The sequence below is a fragment of the Schistocerca americana genome, chromosome 4 (assembly GCF_021461395.2).
Source record: "Schistocerca americana isolate TAMUIC-IGC-003095 chromosome 4, iqSchAmer2.1, whole genome shotgun sequence".
NCBI lineage: Eukaryota > Metazoa > Arthropoda > Insecta > Orthoptera > Acrididae > Schistocerca > Schistocerca americana.
In genome coordinates, this window is record NC_060122.1 from 741,618,705 (window position 1) to 741,644,352 (window position 25,648).

Below are 25,648 nucleotides of genomic sequence, written 5' to 3' on the forward strand. Positions count from 1 at the left end.
CGGGGGAGAGGGTAGGAGGGAGGGGGGAAAGGAAAGAGAAGGGAAGGGAAAGGGGGGAGGGAGGGTGCCTAAAGGAAAGGACACAGGAGGTGGGGGGGGGAGGATCAAAGTTGATAGGAGGGGTAGATGCAGGGGAGGAGGACATCATCAGGGAGGGGGAGCTGGCGGAAGCCACCTTGGGAGAGGGTAAGGAGGGTTGAGAGATGGAGACCGGGTGGGACATGGGAATACAGGCACGGCAGTGGGCGGGGGTGGGTGAGGATCGGGGAGACGAGCGGGTGAGGAGGGTCGAGTTTACGGGAGGTGTACAGGATCCGTATCCTTTCAAGGAAAAGGAGGAGGTGGGGGAACGGTGCAAAGTTTTGTCGTTACTTTTGTAGCATTAGTAATGACCCAATACGGTAATTGGTTACACTAAATCTCAAATAAACCGTCAGCTATAACTAACCAGTCAGCATCCGTGTAAGTATTTTCCAATTTTTACCATTATCAAGGCGCCACCCTCAAATATCAGAACTTCCCACTCAGTGCTCGTGGTCACCACATCCATATTCACGATAAATAAGGCTGGACTGTGTCCTGGACCCTGTTACAGTGCATATCTCACGTCGGTGGGGCCACCAGCTACATTACGCACTTGTTTCTGCGTGCTGCAAGACCAAACCTGTTGCCCCAATCTGCGACGGCGGTATTGGCGACGGTCGGTAAGCAAGCGTGAAGACCATTTCCGTTCACTTTCTCTCTACTGGCAGACCGAGAAACGTTGTCAGCGTGGGCTGTGGGTGTACGCCGTGTCGATCGCGCCCGTGGCTTCATTAGGCGGCCTCGAAGTGTTGTTGCAGGCGATAGTCTATCAGCAGGCGCGCTATCTGACAGCCGATACAGAGATAATGTGCACGCTGATGACTGATGCCGCTAATACACACCAGGTACAGGCGCTGTAGCTGCCATCTGCGCGACTGCAATGCCACCACGCCGCAGCGATATCGCTAATATTGATCGCTCACTGCGTTGCATCAACTTGACGATCACTGATTCGCGCCTTGCCGAAGCTGCAAGTGAGTCCATATAGCGAAAGAACTGTACGAAGACTAATAGAGCAGGAGGCTATTTTCGTAGTTGTAATATCCAGTTACATTCCTATTGCGTGCTAGACGGCTGCAAAGATTGGCAAGCAGCTCATTGTAGAAAGGTACCAGTTAGAATACACGACTACCATACATGACTCATTCGTTCCCAAAGTTCAGTAATTTCCAAAATATTACTAGCACAAATATGATTCATGCATTAATAGAACAGCAAACTCAACGGGTTTGTAATGTGCGCACCAGTTTGAGTTAAGAGTGAAATGCTTTGACAAAATGGCGACAAAAAAAGAAAATGAGTTTTTTCGGGTGGGAACATGCGAGTGGTTGTCTGCTACAACAGTGTAGTGTGCATTCAAAAGCAACTGTGGAAAAGGGTCGCCGTGAAAACAGAGCATTCTGCGTTGGTATCGACAACTCATGGACAATGGTTGTCTGCGCAAACAGAAAAGTATCGCTCGACCAAGTGTGCCAGATGCAGTCATGGAGTGGCTGAGGAAAAGATTCACCCACAGGAAAAAAAAAAAAAAAAAAAAAAATCAACGTTCCGCGCAAGCCACGAACTTGGAATACCGTAGCAAACTGTGTGGAAGATTTTGCGACGGTGGTTACATTTCAGACCGCACCGTTTGCAACAATTAAAACCGGAAGATTATGTCCGACGCCTTCAGTTTTGCATCACAATGCAGGAAGCATTGGAAGGTGAACATATCGCTTCCACGATGATATTCAGCGATGAAGCAATCTTCCATTTATCTGGAAAGGTTGATCGCCACAATGTTGAACTGTGGGACACCGAACATTCTCATGAAATTGTGGCTCACGAACGAGATTTGTCAAAGGTTAATATTTTCTGTACAGTGTAACAGACAAAGTTGAATGGGCCGTTTTTCTTGTGTGAGAAGACTTTGACAGATAACTCTTATCTTGATATATTGCAGTTGTGGTTGCTTCAGAAAATTACACTAAGACGGGGCACCCACTCATTGCAGCATAGATGCTCGTCGCTACCTAAACGACGAACTTGCGTTTCGTGTATTGGGCGTAGTGGTGCTCTGTTCCCTTGCACCCCTCCCCCCCCCCCCCCCCCCCCCACGTCTGCCCCCTCCCCCTACTCCACCGGGTCGCCTGATCTAACGCAGCCTCGAGAACGCATCAATGCTCTTCTAATGAGCACTGTTTTGGATGTTGTTGCATAAAGTATGGAACGAAGCTGACTACCGCTTGGACGTGTATCATGTGACCATAGGAACATTCATTGAACATTTGTAGCAGCAAAACGCAAACTTCGTGAGTTTACTGTTCTACTAATACGTCAATCGAATTTGTATGTGTAATACTTTGGAAAACGTAGAGATATGCAAACGAAAGAATCGTTTCTAGTAGCCCTGCACTTTTACGTTGCGCAAAAGTTCTACTAAGACTCACAACTGGATACAATCATGTCACTTAAACATCTGCAAGCAACAATCCGTCTAGGTGTGAAGTGGAACCGTCACACATGTAGTTTCAGATAAATCAAATGGACAGAATGTATTGTCCTTTCGCTTTATGACTTTTATGGAGCCCGAACTACTCCAATATTGGAATCAACATCGTTTCCACACGTACAAATCGAATTAAACTCAGCTTGCTCCGCTTGTTTTCACACTCAAAAGGCAACAGGCAGAGGACAAGCTGCTGGCATGTTTGTGGATTTTCCAAGCGCTAGAGACGAAATTCCGCACCATATTCTCTTAAACAAAGTGAACTTTATTTCCTGTCCTGAAAGGATTATTGCCAGCGTTTTCTGGGACACAAAAGGGGCAATTCTAATTACTTGTTGATCATATTTAATCTCCTTAAAACAATAACTGAGGAATGCTACAGAGTCCTTTAAGACCAATTGGGCGAAAAAATACATGTGGTTATAATTAGAGCGCAGTTACTAACATCGGTCCAGTGTGGGTCGCAATTATCGTATGGCGGTGTACTTCGTAGACATTCTAATACATTAATGCGGAATCGACTTACGGTGGAAAAAGGTAGTTGCAATTTTGTCCAACAGGAGCAGATCTGGTGCTGTGAAAGCAAGAAACACGTATAGAAATTTTTCCATGTATAGTGGATTAGGAGCGGATGTGGGCAGAGATGATCAAACTAGTGAGGCCTGACAAGTGCTGACGTAAGGAAAGTGTTGCATGGATAGTGGCATCAGACAGGTATGTTGGTATATTTGGAGCGTATTTTCACGAAATTCACATGACTGTGCGCTTACTATGATTGAAAACACTTTGTTTTAGCGGAAAGAACCATTCACGGGTTAGTAATCAACGGTAACCAATTGATGTTATTATTAACCGCCACTTACACAATTTGTTCCATAACAGCACCAGAGACGCCGGCATGATGCAGTACGTCAGATTAGCACCTGGTGGCCAAAATTGAAACTAATTTTTTTCCAGCGCAAATCCGCTGCCGTAGGATAATTACTGCCCACACTGGACGTCCGTGAGTAGTTTCACTTTAATTAAAACCAGAAGATAAAACTTGGATTGAAAAAGGGAAGCAAATCATCTTTCATCAAGACATTTCAATTGCATTACGGGTGTTCCTTTACAAAAGGGGGCGCTGATGACCTCGATGTTGAGCGCCCATAAGCCCCAACTTAAAACTCAATTTTTGTTACATTCCACACGTCCTGGCATCCCCACTTCTAAAGAAACGTGTGACTGACAGAGTGATAACGGCAGCCATAAAAGGATATCGCAATTTAGGACAGGATGTATTCAGTGGAAAAAAATGGACAGCACGTATTAACCTTAAAGGGCAATGAGTAGAAAAACAAGCGTCTCTTTGTACCGATAAACGCACAGTTCTTGAGTCATATCACGAGATTTTCAACTTGCCTTCGTACAGCCACGTGTTGTTTTTCGAATACGTGTTCGCTGCGGTTTACAAGGACAGCAATGATCTCATCAACTGATGGATGTCAGATGAAGCGCGTGCTCTTAATAGTATTCGTGACAAGAAAGAATAAACCTGTTTCAGCCCATTACACAGCGCAATGGCTACATCATAGTGTGCTGTGATGTCATGACATGATGCTGACGTAAGTAAAGCTTACATGGACAATAGCATCGAACAGATACGTTAGTATGTTTGGAACGTATTTTCACGAAAGTTCGTGAGTGCGCACATGCTACAATTGAAAACAAATTGTTTTAGAGGAACGGAGCCACGCCACAGATTAGTAATCAACGGAAACTTATTACCCATTGCTTAGAAGACATATTGTTCCATCCAATGGAATATCTCTCAGACGTAAAGTGATGCACAAGTACGATTTGCAAATGCACAGTAATTGGCACTCAATGTGCACCCACTTCATAATTAAATACATTTTCCTATGTACGATTTGCAGGTCCAGAATGTTGCTATTTGCCTTTTTATGAGAATATGTTTATGAGAATATGCAAAATACAAGGACTCTAGCTGGAATGCAGTGATTTAGCAATAAATAAAAAGCCACCACATCTTCGTTATACGTCATCTGTATTTCCCATATTTTCAGAAAGTGAAACCCACCAATGATAGAAGAGACGCAGCAGAAAATGTTTTGGCAAATAAACGTGTTTTGCATTAGTATGGCTCAGTAAATCCTATGTTGTGTTCTACAAAATAGGACCTATCACGGGAAAAGCAAAAATCTGTAATCATACTATTTTTATGTTTTTCTCCATGTACTTTACACAGGTCAAAAATTTCCCCGTTTCCTATAGCTTCCTGTATAGAAACATAATTCTTTTTGTCCCGACATTCTGATGAGAAGCTTTCAACCGGTTATCAAGTGTTGACAAATATGCTTCATTGTTAGCTGTCACTAAGTAACACTTCGCTGCCAACTTAACGAACAAACTCCTGCGATTCCAAAGGTCCCAATGATACGTTTAACAGTCGCAAACATAGTACCTACAAGGCGCCTGGAAGCAGCACCAGCTAGTCGCACCATTACGTCACATTTCTGGGAAGCTTTCTCATTACGAACATCGGAAGTATCTCTCTACACAATACACAACACCCGTAAGACATGGAGACAAAGGCCTATTTGGAACAGTATGTTCATATATACTGATCCAATGACAGCCCTTCCCTCGACTAGTCTTTGGTAACGTGCTGCATGCTGACTGCCTTTCATCGAGGTTGCAGTGAGCACGTCACCTTACAGACCGGCCTGCAAATCAACGGATGGCAGCCTTCTTACCGACTGAGTCCAGATTTACTAGCTTGTGGTATTACAGTAGATGCGTTTTGGTTTTGCAAGGCGCTGGAATCTGGTATGACCCACCATATACCGGAAGAAGCAGTTGCAGTATGTAGAGCACTTTCAGATACCTCTAAAGACCTCCACGTGGACGTATGACAGTGCACGTCTATAAAAGATGACTCCTATGTACATCCGCATGCCGGAGCTGCAAGTGACGTCATCCTACATGGCGACACCACTAGACCACTCAGCGTTCGTCTCGAACACGAATCTCATCGACAATTCAGCGCATGAAATGGCCAGCTTTACATGGCAACCAGAAGCCCATGGAACATGTTTCGGATACTCTCGGGAGGTGTATGTAATTGTTCACAGTCCTCCATCCCAGACTTCCGCCATCTCGAGACTTACTTTGCACGAGGAATGACATACACCTTACGACACCTCCTATATGCTGTCAACAGCAGTATTATACACTGTTTTATGTGTTGCATTGATAATCAAAATAATCTCGATCTGTATTAAAGTTTCATGAGCTACGTTTACGAAACACACAGTTATTCTTTACACTTCTAACTTGTACCAAGTTGTAACGTAATATATTTGTCTAGAAATGTGTTTTCGCGTAGTAGCTATTCCGTGTCATACGTTTCAGCATTATTATGTACAGGTTAGGGATGTTCATGAGGCAAGAAGACTAAACTATGGAGGAACCAACAGGGAAACAGATGCCACTCTAGGTAAATCAGTATGAGATCGCTTAGAGTGCATGAAACTTTTTGTTTTGTAACACGTTTCATTCTCTACACTCAAAGGAAGTGAGGTCTGCTGTAAATCGCTGTTCTTTTCAGCCAAAAACAAGCCGAGTTTGTAATGAGGCAGAGAGGAGCACACCTGGGGACATTTTTGTGGGGATCTCAGATTTCTTACCTAGGATGGCCGTTCAATAACATTACGCGAAAGTGGTGGGTTGGAGCTATGTTTATTTATGAGACAATAAGAGGTCTGTTCAAAAAATTCCGCACCTGTGTCCACAAAATTTTTCTGCGCTTACCATTCACTTATTGTGCATGGTCTCCTTCAAAACACTCTCTTCCACAATCGATACAGCGCTCCCAACGGCATTTCCACTTCCGAAAGCAGTCTTGGTACGCCTCTTGCTGCATCGCGCGAAGTCGTCTGCGAATTTTCTTTTATCTCGTCTTTCGTTACAAATCTTCGCCCTTTCAAAGGGCTTTTCAGCTTTGGAAATAAAAAAAAGTCCGCCGGGGGAAGGTCTGGAGAGAACGGAAGATGAGGCAGCACATGGCCGGCCGGAGTAGCCGAGCGGTTCTGGGCGCTTCAGTCTGGAACCGCGCGACCGCTACGTTCGCAGGTTCGAATCCTGCCTCGGGCATGGATGTGTGTGAGGTCCTTAGGTTAGTTAGGTTTAAATAGTTCTAAGTTCTAGGGGACTGATGACCTCAGAAGTTAAGTCCCATAGTGCTCAGAGCCATTTTTGAGGCAGCACAGTGATTTCGTTTTTCTGTGAAACAGTCATGCATCAACAGATATGAATGTGCGGTTGCACTATCGTGATGCAAGAGCCATGGTCTCGCCACATTTCAGGACGTTTCCTTCCCACATTTACTCGCAGGCGTCGCAAAACGTCCCAAAAGTACCATCGATTAACAGTTTGTCCTTATGTCACGTATTCATGATGAGCTAATCCTTCAAAGAAAACTATCAGTATGGTTTTTACATTTGACCTGTCCTGATGGGCTTTTTTATGTCTTGCAGAACCTTTCTCAACCCATTGTGAGGATTGAACCTTGGTCTCAAATATCATAAGCGTAGACCCACGTCTCATCACCAGTTATCATTCTCTTAAGGAACATCTCATTTGCGGGATCCAGAAGCTCTTCACACACTGCAAGGCGAAGGTCTTTCTCGTCTTGACTCATGGGCTGTGGGACGAACTTGGCAGCAACACGGTGCATTCCAAGACGCTGTGTCAGGATTGCATGACATAATTCTTCTGCAATATCTCGGACAGTCTTCGATTGGCACGCACAATTTCGTTGACTTTCCTGACATGATCGTCGTCGTTAGACGACGGAGGGCATCCTGAATGAGGACGTCTTTAATTTCCGTCCGGTCGTTTTTAAACCGTGTGAACCATTCTAACACCGAATACGGCTTAAGCATTTGTCACCGTAGCCTTCCTGCATCATTCAGTGAGTTTCTGTAAAGGTTTTCTTGAGTTTCATGTAAAATTTAATGCATACGCGTTGCTCCTCTAACTCTGCCATCTCGAAATTTGCAAACTGTGCGACACAACATTCTACTCAATACACCACTGAACAACAACTAACATACGAACAACAAAGAAACTTCCAGCAGTTTCACTTTAAACCACGCATGTGCAGAGATGCAAACCGCATTTCGCTCCAACACACCACTGCCACGAAATTACGAATGTTCCGGAATTTTTTGAACTAACTCGTAAACGTCCTAGAAAAAAAAAACATTAAGTGCTAACGCATTTTTCCGTTTCTGATTAGATTACTTAGACAGTGAAGTAGATGAATTGTTTGACATATATGATATGTGGAGTGCACATCGACATCTACGGCGTGTCATATCGTCGTCCATTTCAGTGTGGGACTACAGTAATCCATGTCTGCCGGAATGGTACGTAGTCCTAATGAACACATCGCATAGGTTTCAGCAGACGATGATTGATCCGTGTCGGTTTGTTGACACCTCGGATGGGACCGCGAACATCACTGGACCAGAGTCAATGACAATCACGAATGTCCCAATGTTTTCCTGCAACTTGGGTACTACAGCGCTGCCAAGCGGCTGACTTGTACAAACACTCTGTGAAACGATTGTGATTGTCTGTATGAAGTGGAGCAGCATATTCAAAACGCAAATGAGGTCGCATTTCGGAGCTTATTGTGGCGCTATTAGCATGGAAAGGCTTTTTATAATGTCGTATGAAATAAAAAAAAATATGCTGTGTGTTAATAAGTAACAGAAAGAGAGCGAAACCCACACGCTTCGATCAAAGCGAAGCAGGATAGTCTGTACTGACACATTTGTATAAGAAGTCAAAACAAGAGGGGTGTAATAAGACAAGTACATTGTTACTACTGACGTTTAATTGTTCACTGAAAAAGAAATGAGGGAATTAAATGATTGTTGTTGTTGTTTGTTAAGGACAGAAAATTAGCACAGTATGTTTGACTGATGATGCAGCTGTGGTAGCTGAAAGCGAACAGGAACTGGATTTTGTGCTAAACGTAATGAAACATGCGCTAGTTGTAGTTTAAGATACACACATAAATGAGAAGGAAACGTCACAGGTGGACATGCTGGTGAGCTGAATGTTACAATCTGGATGTGGAAGGGATACACACATTCTAATACATGGGACGCTTAATAAACATGATAGGTATACTCAAGGCGCAGCAGCTAAACGCAAGCCTTAGGAGCAAGGACTAAGTCAAATGGTCTTTTATCAGAATAAACAGGAGCTAATGCCTAAGAATGTGAAAATCGCGCCTAGTTTTGATTGTATTAAAATGAGTCTGAAAACGGTAAAAAAAAAGACTCGATACGGCATTTTTTGTCATCAGTCTTCTGTCATGTCTGATGAGAAACTCCACGAATTCTTCTCCCGAGCCAGTCTTTTCATCTCAGTTTAGCAATTGCAACCTACGTCCTCAGTTATTTGCTGGGTGTATTCCAATCTGTTCAAATCAAAGGTGTGTGAAATGTTATGGGACTTAACTGCTAAGGTCAGCAGTCCCTAAGCCTACACACTACTTAACTTAAATTTACCAAGGACAAACACACACACCCATGCCCGAGGGAGGACTCGAACCTCCGCCGGCACCAGCCGCACAGTATTCCATTCTGCCTTCCTCTACAGTTTTTACCCTCTTCAGCTCCCTCTAGTACCATGGAAATAATTGTCTAACGTCTTAACAGGTGTCTTATCATCCACTTCTTATCAGTGTTTTCCAAGTATTAATTTCCTCGTCGGTTCTGCGGTGAACCTCTTCATTCGCTACCTTATCAGTCCACCTAAATTTCAACTTTCTTGTGAAGAACCTCATTTCAAATGACTCGACTCTCTTCGGTTCCGGTTTTCCAAAAATCCATGTCTCAATACCATACAATGCTGTGTTCCAAACGCGGATATACTCACAATTTTTAAGTTTTGAACTTAAACGCGTCACAACTCATTTCTCGTTTTAAAAGGATTTCCGACGGCATGATTATGACTAGGCTTCAGTGAACCGTATATACAGGGTGTTTCAAAAATGACCGGTATATTTGAAACGGCAATAAAAACTAAACGAGCAGCGATAGAAATACACCGTTTGTTGCAATATGCTTGGGACAACAGTACATTTTCAGGCAGACAAACTTTCAAAATTACCGTAGTTAAAATTTTCAACAACAGATGGCGCTGCAAGTGATGTGAAAGATATAGAAGACAACGCAGTCTGTGGGTGCGCCATTCTGTACGTCGTCTTTCTGCTGTAAGCGTGTGCTGTTCACAACGTGCAAGTGTGCTGTAGACAACATGGTTTATTCCTTAGAACAGAGGATTTTTCTGGTGTTGGAATTCCACCGCCTAGAACACAGTGTTGTTGCAACAAGACGAAGTTTTCAACGGAGGTTTAATGTAACCAAAGGACCGAAAAGCGATACAATAAAGGATCTGTTTGAAAAATTTCAACGGACTGGGAACGTGACGGATGAACGTGCTGGAAAGGTAGGGCGACCGCATACGGCAACCACAGAGGGCAACGCGCAGCTAGTGCAGCAGGTGATCCAACAGCGGCCTCGGGTTTCCGTTCGCCGTGTTGCAGCTGCGGTCCAAATGACGCCAACGTCCACGTATCGTCTCATGCACCAGATTTTACACCTCTATCCATACAAAATTCAAACGCGGTAACCCCTCAGCGCCGCTACCATTGCTGCACGAGAGACATTCGGTAACGATATAGTGCACAGGATTGATGACGGCGATATGCATGTGGGCAGCATTTGGTTTACTGACGAAGCTTATTTTTACCTGGACGGCTTCGTCAATAAACAGAACTGGCGCATATGGGGAACCAAAAAGCCCCATGTTGCAGTCCCATCGTCCCTGCATCCTCAAAAAGTACTGGTCTGGGCCGCCATTTCTTCCAAAGGAATCATTGGCCCATTTTTCAGATCCGAAACGATTACTGCATCACGCTATCTGGACATTCTTCGTGAATTTGTGGCGGTACAAACTGGCTTAGACGACACTGCGAACACCTCGTGGTTTATGCAAGATGGTTCCCGGCCACATCGCACGGCCGACGTCTTTAATTTCCTGAATGAATATTTCGATGATCATGTGATTGCTTTGGGCTATCCGAAACGTACAGGAGGCGGCGTGGATTGGCCTCCCTATTCGCCAGACATGAACCCCTGTGACTTCTTTCTGTGGGGACACTTGAAAGACCAGGTGTACCGCCAGAATCCAGAAACAATTGAACAGCTGAAGCAGTACATCTCATCTGCATGTGAAGCCATTCCGCCAGACACGTTGTCAAAGGTTTCGGGTAATTTCATTCAGAGACTACGCCATATTATTGCTAGGCATGGTGGATATGTGGAAAATATCGTACTATAGAGTTTCCCAGACCGCAGCGCCATCTGTTGTTGAAAATTGTAACTACTGTAATTTCGAAAGTTTGTCTGCCTGAAAATGTACTGTTGTCCCAAGCATATTGCAACAAACGGTGTATTTCTATCGCTGCTCGTTTAGTTTTTATTGCCGTTTCAAATATACCGGTCATTTTTGAAACACCCTGTATTACACCGCTATCAGATTCTATTACTGTACATTAACATTAGCAGATGCCTGGATATTAGTTTAATTAAATTTTTCTGTTCGTATTGGAAAAATCACCGCCACTCTAGCGACTGGGAAATATGGACGTAACACCTTCAAAAACATACATTTCTCAGTCGATATCAGACCATTCTTCTGTTACTACATCTCAGCCGCTTACAACGCTAGCATCGCCGCTGTTGTAAAAAAGTTGAACTTTTTTGCCCTATAGCGTTTCACGACTGTTTGCCGGAGACTGCGACTGAAAAATGAAACAGTGCCAGTTTCTAACACTGTCCGATGAGTCCTGGTTTCAGTTGTATACAGCTGATGGACGCATGATAGTAGGTGCTATGACCCATTACGCCATGGACCCTCCGTATCACAACGTTGAGCTATGAAGCCTCAGTTATGGTCTAGGATGTGTTTACATGATTGCAATTAGGCCTCACAGTTTGGCTGCCGCATCGAATGACAGGAGTACCTTACGTGGACATTCTTGCACACTGTCTACATCTCTTTCTGGCATTAGAGTATCCTACCGGGCCGGCCGGTGTGGCCGAGCAGTTCTACGCGCTTCAGTCTGGAACCGCGCGACCGCTACGGTCGCAGGTTCGAATCCTGCCTCGGGCACGGATGTGTGTGATGTTCTTAGGTTAGTTAGGTTTAAGTAGTTCTTAGGGTGATGACCTCTGATGATAAGTCCCATAGAGCTCAGAGCCATCTGAACCATTTTTATCCTAACGGGGACGTCTCGTTTCAGTAGAACAGTGCACCTTGGACGCGCTATTTACTTGCACACAGATTGCATTATGAACACGTCAGTGAATTCACGTCCATCGCTTGGGCTCCAAGAAAAAATGGTTCAAATGCCTCTGAGCACTATGGGAATTAACACCTAAGGTCATCAGTCCCCTAGAACTTAGAACTACTTAAACCTAACTAACCTAAGGACATCACACACATTCATGCCCGAGGCAGGTTTCGAACCTGCGACCGTAGCGCTCACCGGTTCTAGACTGTAGCGCCTAGAACCGCTCGGCCACAACGGCCGGCTGGGCTCCAAGACCACTCGATCTTAACCTAATCGATCATTTACGGGATGCTACCCGGCCGAAGTGGCCGTGCGGTTAAAGGCGCTGCAGTCTGGAACCGCAAGACCGCTACGGTCGCAGGTTCGAATCCCGCCTCGGGCATGGATGTTTGTGATGTCCTTAGGTTAGTTAGGTTTAACTAGTTCTAAGTTCTAGGGGACTAATGACCTCAGCAGTTGAGTCCCATAGTGCTCAGAGCCATTTGAACCATTTTTGAACGGGATGCTAGCGATACCGTGTACGCTCGTTCAACCCAGCACTACACGCGAACAATTGCGGGTACCTCTACAAGAGCTATGGATCAACACCACTGCAGAACGATTCCAACACCTCGGCGTTTTGCTCCAGTTTTGAGGGCTCGCAGAGGAGCTATTCGCTATTGACTTCGTATACACTGGCTTCCCATTACTCTTGGCCATCGAGTGCAAAACGCCTGCGGCCTGAACGGACGACATTTGGCAATGGTGTGTGTGTGTGTATGTATGTGTGTGTGTGTGTGTGTGTGTGTGTGTGTGTGTGTGTGTGGCTTTTTTGCGGTGGCTAGGTACTCCTGTTCCATGTCAAGGATGAACGTTCCCAGTCACACAGGGAGAGGCCAATGAACAAATTCTTACAAAACGAAGACATCAAGAACGGCCAGTTCGGTTTCTCGGTTGGTTAGTTGGTTGTTTTGGGGAAGGAGACCAGACAGCGAGGTCATCGGTCTCATCGGATTAGGGAAGGACGGGGAAGGAAGCCGGCCGTGCCCTTTGAAACGAACCATCCCGGCATTTGCCTGGAGCGATTTAGGGAAATCACGGAAAACTTAAATTAGGATGGCCGGACGCGGGATTGAACCGTCGTCCTCCCGAATGCGAGTCCAGTGTCTAACCACTGCGCCACCTCGCTCGGTTTCTCGACTTGAATCCGATGCAACAGGTGAAGAACGCTCATGGCCGTCACTACGAACCACTGCTGGCTTCCAGAGGATGCTTTTCAAGAAAAATGAAGCGTTACTGCAAGCCATAATAGACGTCCTGCCACGTGAGGGCATCACAGCACCTTCTGACGTCCTGTATGTCATTGGCGAACTGACGTCGCACGTGGTAAGTGGCACTCTCAGTCCGTGATCAGCTTACCCTACTCGTTGAATCTGTCTGTGTCACTTGCAAAAATACCCACAGAAAACCTATTAGTGGACACATTATCGCCGAACCTCTTCTAGTTTCGTAGATCTCAAAGCATCCTTGACTTGCGACAAGAATTGAAGCACAATTGACATTAGTTACAAAATTTTTAAAGTTATTATTGTTTTGCGATTTTTTCTTCGCTCTGGGGAATGCAGTGTATCGGCTCGTCACAAACAACAGTAAATGTTGATCTCCGGGAGAACTAGAATGAGTCTGAGATGTCAGCGTCGTGTTAGCTGGCCACTGGGCCCGAGGGTGCTCCTCGCGCCTTCTGTAAGCTCTTATCGCCCGTACAGGAAGCGTTCTATCGTCGGCAAACAGATGGGCCAAGCCGTGGGTCACGTACAAATCTCACCGAGGAAGCTGCGTGCTCCTGCAAGAGTGGACTGCTTAGCCGCCGGTATTTCTTCTTCTTAAAGATCGCGAATGCTCTAAAAGATTGGTTACATGACGTAGGCCTATTTAACAAACAAATTTGCTGAAAAGGTGGCATGGTTAATAATGCTACATAGAATCATTTCTTTTCTTCTCCACAACTTGCCTCTCTTCAGTGAATATCAAGTAGCAAGTGTCAATGACCGTTATACTCATTCCCTCCCCCCCCCCCCCCCTCGCACAGTGATCACACACCTTTGTCTCACAGTAGACCACAAAATTTCAATACTATTGAGATCCGGTGACGGTGGTGACCCCATCATCGTGATCAGAAAACTAGTTCTGGACGATGCAAGCCCTGCCATCTTGGAACACAGCATCACCATTCGGGAATAAATATTGTACCGGGGGTGGATCAGCCAGAATGATTACACAGTTCTTGGCAGTAAAGCCACTTTGCAGAGTACCAATGGCGCCCATGGAATATGACGATATAGGTGCCCAAATCATCCGTGAACTCCCGTCGTGTCTTACTCTTAGGACGTGAACTCTGCAGAAGTGGGAAAAAAGACTCATCCGACCAAATGACATTCTACCACAGCGCCATAGTCCAGGTTTTAAAGCTTCGGCATCCCACTTTCCTGAGAGTGGAATTCCAGCTCCCCCATCATCTCCTGGCTTACAGAGATCCGTTTGCGTTATTTTGGTACTGACAGGGTTGAAGACTGCGACATTCAGTACTGCAGTCTTTTGCAACTGTTGTCCTCTTTATCTTTCGTCACAGTCGTCTTCAGTGACCGTCCGTTGGCGTTGTAACTGAGCGGATGATAGTTTTCCACTTTCCCTCCATGCGTTGTAAATCTTCGATACGGTGCCTATCGAAACACCAAACAGTTATGCTACCTTGGTTACGGAAGTACCCATCACACGGTCAACAACAATTTGCCCACTTTCGAACTCAATTAGCGGCGACGTAACGCACCCACAGAACACTGTCCCGACCACGCCTGACGCCACTTATTGAGGACACTGCACAGCTGCCTTTCGTGGTCAAACACACCAGCGCAACCTGCAGGATTGGCTAGCTTCTCCACTTATCTTCAAGAATGCATTTCTCTACATCTAGATCTACATCCATACTCCGCAAGCCACCTGACGGTGTGTGGCGGAGGGTACTTTGAGTGCCTCTATCGGTTCTCCCTTCTATTCCAGTCTCGTATTGTTCGTGGAAAGAAAGATTGTCAGTATGCCTCTGTGTGGCATTTAATCTCTCTGATTTTATCCTCATGGCCTCTTCGCGAGATATACGTAGGACGGAGCAATATACTGCTTGACTCCTCGGTGAAGGTATGTTCTCGAAACTTCAACAAAAGCCCGTACCGAGCTACTGAGCGTCTCTCCTGCAGAGTCTTCCACTGGAGTTTATATATCATCTCTGTAACGCTTTCGCCATTACTAAATGATCCTGTAACGAAGCGCGCTGCTCTCCGTTGGATCTTCTCTATCTGTTCTCTCAACCCAATCTGGTATGGATCCCACACTGCTGAGCAGTATTCAAGCAGTGGGCGAACAAGCGTTCTGTAACCTACTTCCTTTGTTCTCGGATTGCATTTCCTTAGGATTCTTCCAATGAATCTGTCTGGCATCTGCTTTACCGACGATCACCTTTATATGATCATTCAATTTTAAATCACTCCTAATGCGTACTCCCAGATAATTTATGGAATTAACTGCTTCCACTTGCTGACCTGCTATATTGTAGCTAAATGATAAGGGATCTTTGTTTCTATGAATTCGCAGCACATTACACTTGTCTACACTGAGATTCAATTGTCATTTCCTGCACCATCCGTCAATTCGCTGCAGATCCTCCTGCATTTCAGTACAATATTCCATTGTTACAACCTCTCGATATACCACAGCATCTTCCGCAAAAGCCTCAGTGAACTTCCGATGTTATCCACAAGGTCATTTATGTATATTGTGAATAGCAACGGTCCTACGACACTCCCCTGCGGCACACCTGAAATCAATCTTACTTCGGAGGACTTCTCTCCATTGAGAACGACATGCTGCGTTCTGTTATCTAGGAACTCTTCAATCCAATCACACAATTGGTCTAATAGTCCATATGCTCTTACTTTGTTCATTAAACGACTTTGGGGAACTGTATCGAACGCCTTGCGGAAGTCAAGAAACACAGCATCTACCTGGCAAGCCGTGTCTATGGCCCCTCTGAGTCTCGTGGACGAATAGCGCGAGCTAGGTTTCACGCGATCGTCTGTTTCGAAACCCATGCTGATTCTCGCGGCGTTTTCATATTTTTGTCCAACCCCTGCACGAGTCCAGGGTTACTGCTGAGACGTTTTGCATTGCTCGAAGTATTGTGACATTGAGGTGGTTTGCAAACGACGCTGGTTGCCAATGGGCAGGAATTTCTGTTTGTAGTCGCTAGACATCTGCCAGAGGACGACTGGAGCGACGAGAGATCGGAACCGCGTGTAGGCCCCCATAGGGGCTGCGGCCGCGCCTGCCCTCTGGAGACACGCTCCAGGCCTGTGGCAAGTCGGCGGCGCCGCCTCGTGCAGACGAGCTGCCACTCTTCATCCGCCGCCGGCGCCGCCTCCAGACGCTTCATCACGCCACCAGTGGAAACCGCCGCTCCCATCCAACAGCAGCCGCTTCATCCTCCTCCCCAGCGTTACCGAGCCGCCACGTGCTGCAAAACGCTAAATCCTGAATGATTGTATTCGTTACTGACTGGCCACCTATCTCTTACAAATTACTAGTTACTTTCGTTACTGATGGCCATCTTCACGGTGTTCGTGGTATAACACCCCAACGAACCCCTTAAAGTCAATTAAGTCAGAATATCATAATATGAATTTGGGGTAGAGTTATCTTGGCAAATACGACATCTTTGCCGATAAGCTAACACCAAGAAGTTTTGATAACAACAACATTATACATCACTGAGAGTTTTTGTTATGAAAAGAGGAGGAAGAAACCTCAGATTTAATTAATGGACAAATATCCAAGTGATAATTGCAATTAATATCTTGAAAGCTAAGTCCAAGGTGATGTTAGTCAGAGATAACTTTTATGTGGAAGAGAGTTGTAAGCGCAACGAAGAAATTCAATGCGCCTACAATACTCTTTCACAGAAGAAGTCGCTTGCTGGCTCTCGTCCTGTAAAGACGTGCGAGAACAATTCTTGTCTTAGTTATTGAGAGTACGGAACGCGACGAGATTATTTTGCGTTCAGAAATGTTTCTTGCGTGACGTGATTCACTAACTTCGGAAACTGATTTTCTAAGCAGAGACAGGAACTGATAAACGCGTTTAACCGTGCATAACGGGTTAATTGAACTTTATTGACGAAACTAGTGAATATTGGACTTGACTTTCAAATAGTTGTAACTAAAAGAAGAGTGGATAGTATATCAAAGGACTACAGTCAATTAGTCTCGAGTAGGACACAATTACACGACTTCACGAAGATAATACAATTACGCTGAAGAGTCAAGTTGACGTAATTGTCAAGAAACTTAATTTTAATAGAATTGACTTTACCAACCAACTGCGTGTGCGTGTGGTGCGAAAGTTATACAGTATTCAGTGGGCAAGGAACAATGAACTGTTCGTTCCAAGTGACATATCAAGCGTGGACTACATTATTAAGTGATTTAATCAATGATAGTTAACCAACGACTGATCAGCAGGGACAGTTTAAACTGCATATCAAAATACCTACTTCATTAATTGAAAAGAGAACTTTTGAACATTTTTTTTAACATTACGGCGTAGGTTCACTCAGACGTGATCACAGAGTATCTGTGGATCTCGCTTCATACAGGTTGAACAACTCCATAGCAACGGGCCAACAACATATGAGACGACTGATAATTACAATGTTTCCTCGCAACTGGTGGTGTGTACGATGCGGATGAAATAAGATTTAACAACTATTGCATATCCGGGCAATGAATCATTCAATCTTAAATCAGAAGAAGCATACATCGCACGAGTTCGCATTTCTGTCTCCCGTTCACCAACGGGGACCTACGTCATCGCGCATCGTGTCTCAACTCCACTGCGCGAGCTGTGGCAGTTGCAGCTCCACGGCGTCGACAATATCAGCACGTGGTTGGAGTGCGGGGACGCCACAGTGGCATGTCGTTAGCGCTGTACAATGAGCCTGAAGGTCTTTCTTGGTTAACTAAAAGCGCGACCAAGTATTGAGTAGGACAGAAGGTACGTTCCGGTCCTATCGTCGTTCACATAACCTAAACAATCGGAGCGCACAAGCACAGCAGACAAAAACGATGACTTTTTAAGGTCCAGTCACTCGCGCAATGGAAACCGCAGCGAAAAATATAAAAAAATATTTAATCTGAAGTATTTAGATACTCCTTTCAGCTTCTCTATATACGAGGTGCGACAATAAAGTAATGAGACTGATATGAAAAAAATGTTGCTTCCGTTTTAGTACAGTTTAGTGTTGTCTCCTTCAAAGTAGTTCCTTTCTGATTGCACACACTTTTTCCAGCGCTTCTGCCATTGATGGTAACATTTCTGGAACTCATCTTCTGTAATATCCTCCGAGACCCTCGTCATAGCTTCTTGAACATCTTGTGTTGTTTGAAAATGGTGTCCCTTGACCGCCTTTTTGACTATTGGAAATAGAAAAAAGTCGCTCGGAGCGATACCTGGTAAATAAGGTGGCTGTCGTAGTACTGAAATTTGTTTTGAGGTTAAAAATTGCTGTACTGACAGAGCAGTATGGGATGGCACATTATCGTGATGCAGAATCCAATTATCAGCAATGTTGGCACGGACACGAAGAACTCTTTTACGAAGTCTTTCTAGAATTGTAGTAATATTGGTTAACTGTTTGTCCAGGAGGCACCTACTCTTTATGAACAATTCCCTTGGATTCAATGAAGCACACAAGCATGCATTTCACTTTTGACTTTGACATGCGAGTTTTTTTTCATCTGCGTGATCCCTTTGAGCACCATTGCGAACTTTGACGTTTTGTCTCTGGATCGTACTGAAAAAAAAAACAACTTTCAACTTTCATCACCAGTGATAACAAGGCTCAACATTTCTGGATTGATTTTCGTTTGCTCTAACAGGTCGGCTGCCACATTTTTCCGTGTTTCTCGCTGTTGTGGTGTGAGATTTTTGGGGACCATTTCTGCACAAATCTTTCTCATACCAAGCTCTTCAGTTATTATTAGATGATCCGCTTCTCGATTGATGTTCAGTTCGTCTGCAATTATTTTCACAGGCAATCTTCGATCAGATCGTGCGAGTTCAGCCACCCTGGCCAAGTTGACATCCGTCCGTGAGGTTGATGGTCGTCCATTGCGGTCTTCATCTTCAACATTCGTTCTGCCTTCACTAAACATTTTATGCCAACGAAAAACTTGAGCTCTTGACATAACCTCCTCTCGAAAAGCCTTCTGAAGCTTACTGTAAGTTGTCGTCGCGTTTTCACCCAATTTAACGCAAAAAGAAATGACATACCGTTGCGCAATATTGTGCGGTTCCACTTCCGTGACGAGAGACACTAACACTTGTTAACTTATTACAGGACAACTCACGAATGAGCAGTTGCATCGATGTGCCGCTTGGACTAGAAGCAGCTTATGGACCAAGGTCAAAGATGTGGTGCCCACCCCACACAAGCCTGCAAGGTTGCCACATATTGCAATGAAAATCAGTCTCATTACTTTATTATCGCACCTCGTAGCTGCTGCTCCAATCTCGGCATCCGTCGTTACGTTGTAGCAACTTTCCAACACCCTCATCATAGAAGGCAGCCGCCTGTGCTTTCCGACAATTCCCTAAGCTGATCTGCAGTTCTTTGTCAGTGCAAAAACGCTGCCATCGTGGCCAGCACTAATTTGAGGAAAGAGGTGAAAATCAGATGGAGCCAAGACCGATCTGTATGGTGGATGATCAAACGCTTCCCAACGAGAACGCTGCAGCAGCATCTTCGTTGCAGCTGCAGTGTGCGGCCGAGCATTCTCAAGCCAAGGACAATGACTGATAGCAACGTTCCTCTTCACCTGTTCCGAATTGCCCTTCATAGACTCGCTGAGCAAAACCATCGTTTGACACTTTTGCCGCACTCTGCAGTCAGGTACGACAGTCACTTTAGGTAGGCTACACGAAAACAGGCGGAACATCCCGGCATGAAGACAGACGTCCAATGACAGCAGCCACTTCACACTTCGTAAGAGACGCTGTTGTCCTACGCACCTTTACATGTTCACTAAGCGCTCAGAACTGGAAGTCCGAAGCGACGCGATCGGTGGGGAAACTAGTCACTGCGGAACACATCTACACGAAGCTGCTTCGGATTTTCACTGCAATTTTAATTCCGCAACCGATCGGACCATGGAAAAAAAGAAGCCCTCGCATTACTCAATACCAAGAGGATGCACGCTAAAACTGTGTTACTTCGCCTCAGACCTTGAGAAGAGGAGTGTCAGTGAGTTTCTTCAGCTATGCCATATCCAGCTAGAGACATTCATCATTAGATACTGTAGTGCTACCAAACTACGATGATGATGATGATGATGATGAATGCTACGTTTCGCCGCGCGGGATTAGCCGAGCGGTCTAGGGCGCTGCAGTCATGGACTGTGCGGCTGGTGCCAGCGGAGGTTCGAGTCCTCCCTCGGGCATGGGTGTGTGTGTGTGTGTGTGTGTGTGTGTGTGTGTCTGTCCTTAGGATAATTTAGGTTAAGTAGTGTGTAAGCTTAGGGACTGATGACCTTAGCAGTTAAGTCCCATAAGATTTCACACACATTTGAACATTATATATATTTTGCTAAGTTTCACCTGCTGTTCCAGATAACCCCAGACATTTTCTGTGGCATTAAGATCGTGTGATTTAGTATACCAGTCGAGATGCGGTAATGTGTTCGTCTGATGAACAGCGGAGACACTCATGCCTGCAGACCGGTGAACACGGCTGTTGTCATTTTGGAAGGCCATTAAAGTGTCGAAAGCACGCTCATCATGATAATATAGAAGAGATGGCAACACTCGGTCACCGAGGGTTCGATATAGACATCCAGGTCAATGTTTATAGTAACCTTAATGAGTGGCCCTGTGTAATTATAAGAAAAACACCCCAAAAACAATACAGAATATAAGTTAAACGCCTCTTTAGGCCATCGGTGCATCTGAAGCCTTGGACAGTTTGAAGGGAGGCAAAAAACTGGTCAGCCGACATTGTGCGCCTAAAGTCATTTACTATCCTGTTTCTGTGTCGTTTGCCCCACTGAAGACGTGCAGCTCTATGTGCCGCTGTGGCCAATGGCCTTTCCCGAAGTACCTGACTGCGAAGTCCACTTCCCGTAGCAACATTCGCTAGGAACATGGTTGAGATGAATCTGCATTCACTGGCGGGAGTAATTTATGCACAGTTTTAAAGCTATTGTCACTGACAAGGCGTGACACTCGTCTTCTGCGATCACTGCTGTTGTACTGTGTTACATGACTGCGATGGTACACCTATTTCGACGCGATAAGCACACACGAATCGTCAAAACTTTACAGATGGCGCAGCGATCAAGTCACGTGCACAACCACGCACGCACTGCCTCTGCATGAAAATAAGGCAGAGCTATCAGCGAGACACTGATGTTTCATGTGGACATTTATGTAAACACGGATATATGTAAGGACGTGACAGAGTGGCAAAAATGGGAAATCGTGTTTGGCCATGCCCGTGGTCATACGGTGTGTGAAGTTGTCGGATTTGTTGGTGTTTCACGGCAGACTGCTCAACGTGCCTACAAACAGTGGTATAACATACACGGCCACGAAACACGACACCAAAACTGTGGTCGGGAAAAGGTCCTGACAGAGGGGGACCGGAGACGTGTTGCACGGCGTTTGAATCAAAATCGCTTCCGAACCCAACAGGAATTGCTGCAGGCAGTGCATGAAGGTCCATCCCCATCTGTTGGCGAGAGAACATTGGGACGGGAAGTGCAAGCAATGGAGTCCATCACCTCGCAAGAGGCCATTGCTCACAAGGGCACATAAGGATCAGAACAGATAAGTTCATCCGGCTGGAAGAATGTGTGACTCCAGAATGAGATTTTCACTCTGCAGCGGAGTGTGCGCTGATATGAAACTTCCTGGCAGATTAAAACTGTGTGCCGGGCCGAGACTCGAACTCGGGACCTTTGCCTTTCGCGGGCAAGTGCTCTACCAACTGAGCTACCCAAGCACGACTCACGCCCGGTCCTAACAGCTCTACTTCTGCCAGTACCTCGTCTCCTACCTTCCAAACTTTACAGAAGCTCTCCTGCGAACCTTGCAGAACTAGCACTCCTGAAAGAACGGATATTGAGGAGACATGGCTTAGCCACAGCCTGGGGGATGTTTTCAGAATGAGAGGAGAGCTTCTGTAAATTTTGGAAGGTAGGAGACGAGGTACTGGTAGAAGTAGAGCTGTTAGGACCGGGCGTGAGTCGTGCTTGGGTAGCTCAGTTGGTAGAGCACTTGCCCGCGAAAGGCAAAGGTCCCGAGTTCGAGTCTCGGCCCGGCACACAGTTTCAATGTGTGACTCGTTTTCAAAAGACTCCCCCACCCTATTACACTCGAGTGGGTTGCAAAGTCACCTGTCTTGAACTCCATAGAAAATCTGTGAGACATACTGGAACAGCGGGTTAAACGGCGACAACAGAGTCCCCGCAATCTGGTGCAACTGCACCATCAAATCAGCGGCGAATGGCTTAATCTGGATGCACCAAACCCGCACTTTACACGGTATTAACTGATGCTTGTAATGATTTCTCTAGAGGTCAAGTGAGCTTATCTCTATTCTGTCACGTCTTCAGGTCGACTCGTGTTACTTCGCCGTTTCTATACAATCAACTGAAAAATACACATCACTTCACTGTCATGCTTAACTGCACTATTAAAGCCGCTCTCTTTGCTGGGGAATACACACAGATAATGGCTATTTATAACGTCCTTAAAGCAAGTGCTTCTGCGGTCCACAATACGACCGCAGCACGCTCCAGTTCGGCACCGCGTGAGGCAATGGTCGCACCGGATACGCCAACAGGAGCGGCAGATAAGACGTTGGCTTTCCCACTGCAGGACAACCACGCGAATGTTTTTTTATAGCTCGTTACTCACCGCGGGCTTATAGGGCGAAGCGTCTGTTGCAGCTAGACAAAGCAAGAGTACACTACTGAAACACTGATGCTCCATCACCGGAAAAAAGCTCGTTACCACAGACGGGGAAACATTTAACAGCCATACAGGTAAGTTCTGGAACACCACCGGGAGGCATGAGACGTCAACTGCTGTTCATTGCTAGACATTAGTGTAACTCGCACAACAAGAGACGAGAGACTTGGCATGCCAGGTTTAAAAAACGAAAAATTACAGAAACAGAGTGGTTCATACACCTGCATCAGAGGACAAACAGGTTATGCGCGTTTCCAAAACAGAACTAGTGAAATTAACCATTAGTTTCTTCATGTCTAATAGAATTTGCCAGCCTACAGTGGTTATTAAAATGGTTTTATCATTCTTGAATTCAACAAGTCTGTACGTACGTACGCGCTGGAAGAAAGAAAAGATAATCCACAAGTCAACTTCATAATAATTTACAAAGCAATTGCGACCAATAACAAGAGGGTGAAATGAATGGAAGAATGTGCAAGGGACCGATTTGAAGTACTTTGGAAATTATATAGGATACGTACGAGAGCGAAGTAGAAACAACATTCACTATGTTTACACTGGGCTCCAAACCACTTTTCGTAAAGCGATTTCGCAGTTTGGCTTTTGGTTGGCCATGTAACCAATTCAAAACTGATTCTGGAAATCCGATTCTAACTGCCGGTTTTCCATTTCCACAATCGATTTTCGCTCCCGGGTAAAAGCACAATCGTTTTTAAAGCGTGTTTGGCTGGTCAGGTTACGTCTTCTTTTCAAAACTTTTCAGCGAATACGGACGGAGTGACTTTGAACAGTGAATGAGAAGTAGAAATATTAGACCGAGTATGAAGCTGTCTACGCTTCCGATATATATATATATATATATTAGAAATAGAGATTGTGCTCACTAAATCAGGAACTGGAAGAGCTGTTTTCCAGACGCCATATTTAATTGGGCTAACAAATCCGCTTCAGGGCTTAACATCTAATTCTATTTTCGTCATCCGGAAGATGTGCCGCATGTAAACGTAGTAATAGATTTTGGTTGTTACAATGAAAGTTTACTAAAATTCTGCAAGCTTACGACCTTCGTAAGATGATGAAAAGTCTTGGAAATTTTTCTCTGATGAAAGGCTACAGAAAGGATAATTTCTATTAGGATAGGTTACTGCTACAGGAAAAAAGCAAATATTAAAGGACATTAGTCGAAACAATTACCAATGAAATAAATAACAACCGTAAGCAGAGAACCTGCCTCCTAAAAGGGTACATAACAGATAAATTATTTGAAGCTAGCTTACAAATGAATGGAAGAGAGATAACAGAAATCGAGAACATGAATTAACACTGAATAAATATTAAAGGAGGAGTAGAAACAATAGATATTTAATTCCTTGAATGTCATATACAAAAAAAGTTTTATTAAGGTTTCTCAAACGAAGAAGTAAAGAGACATAGTCAAAACGAGCTCGACTTGCAGAAAATGACCACAAAATGAAACAAACTTAAACACAAATAAATAAAGCTGAAAGATATTTATACCTAGAGTGAGCGACAACAATCCATATATAAATTAGTGACTCAACAAATAAGATAAAAATACGCAAAAACAGATCTCATAAGCGAAGATACCTGGTTGGTCTGGACAACTAAATGATATAACTATATTCGAAGTCGCTGGGAAGCCAAGGAGCAGGAGAGCAGGAGACAAGCGAAAGGCCAGGAGACTTTATACATTCCGAAAGAAGTAATCGAGAACCTTCACGATGGGTGTGAGATAAACCTCCTCTTTTGTTGCAAAGTGCAGGGGGGCTGGCTCAGTAGTTCAAACTTCTGTCCAGAGTTCACGATGTAGATTTTCCGTGTTTTCCCTTAATCGATTAAGGAAATGGCGTGATGGTTGCTTTGAAAGGACACAGCCGATTTTCTTCCATAGACTTGTCCTATCCGAATTTCAGGTGTCTTGCCAATCATCCTCGTCGACGGTAAGCTAAATCCTACCTTCCTTCTTTTAAGAACGATCCAGATATCAAATCACTGCTGTAAATAAGACCCTTGGAAGGCGCAGTTTACTAGCGGTCACAATACGTCTCAAGTGCTACGTGAATGCCTGAGGTGTTAAAGTAAGTACGCCAACAGTTCGTTCAACACTACGATGCCAAAGTAGAATGTGTTGCTCACCAGTTTGAATATATTTTATGAACCACGAATATAACCTGTAAGTCATGTCCATGTTAACAGCATTTCATTGGTATACAAGCTAATATATATAACTTCCTGATCTGAAACCAAAACATGTAGTAAAAGTTACTTGATATTGCCCCATTATTATCTGGTTTCAAATTTTACACATTTCCCACGTTTTCGAGCACACTGTGTGAAGATATTAACAACATTTTCCTGAATATTTGAGACTATTTAAAATTTGTGCTAGACCGGGACTCGAAACCCATGCCTGACTCGAACCTTCAGAGTCGTTGGTTCCCATTACTAATTTCATTTCCATTACCTCCACTCATTTCAAGCCAGCAGCATTAGCGTAAATGCAGTCTACTCCTCTTCCAGGGACACTAAAATTACGATCACGTTATGTGTTTCCGTTAAAAAAC

The 25,648-nt window shown here is 44.8% G+C and overlaps 1 protein-coding gene and 2 non-coding genes across 3 annotated transcripts in view; 1 reads left to right on the top strand and 2 right to left on the bottom strand.

Moving 5' to 3' along the window:
- LOC124613768 (cytokine receptor-like) overlaps positions 1 to 25,648 on the bottom strand; it is a 270,808-nt gene that overhangs the window by 23,855 nt on the left and 221,305 nt on the right. The window lies entirely within an intron of this gene.
- Trnas-cga lies at positions 22,019 to 22,093 on the bottom strand. Its single transcript has one exon. It is a non-coding gene; the product is annotated as a tRNA-Ser (tRNA).
- On the top strand, positions 22,340 to 22,414 carry Trnas-cga. Its single transcript has one exon. It is a non-coding gene; the product is annotated as a tRNA-Ser (tRNA).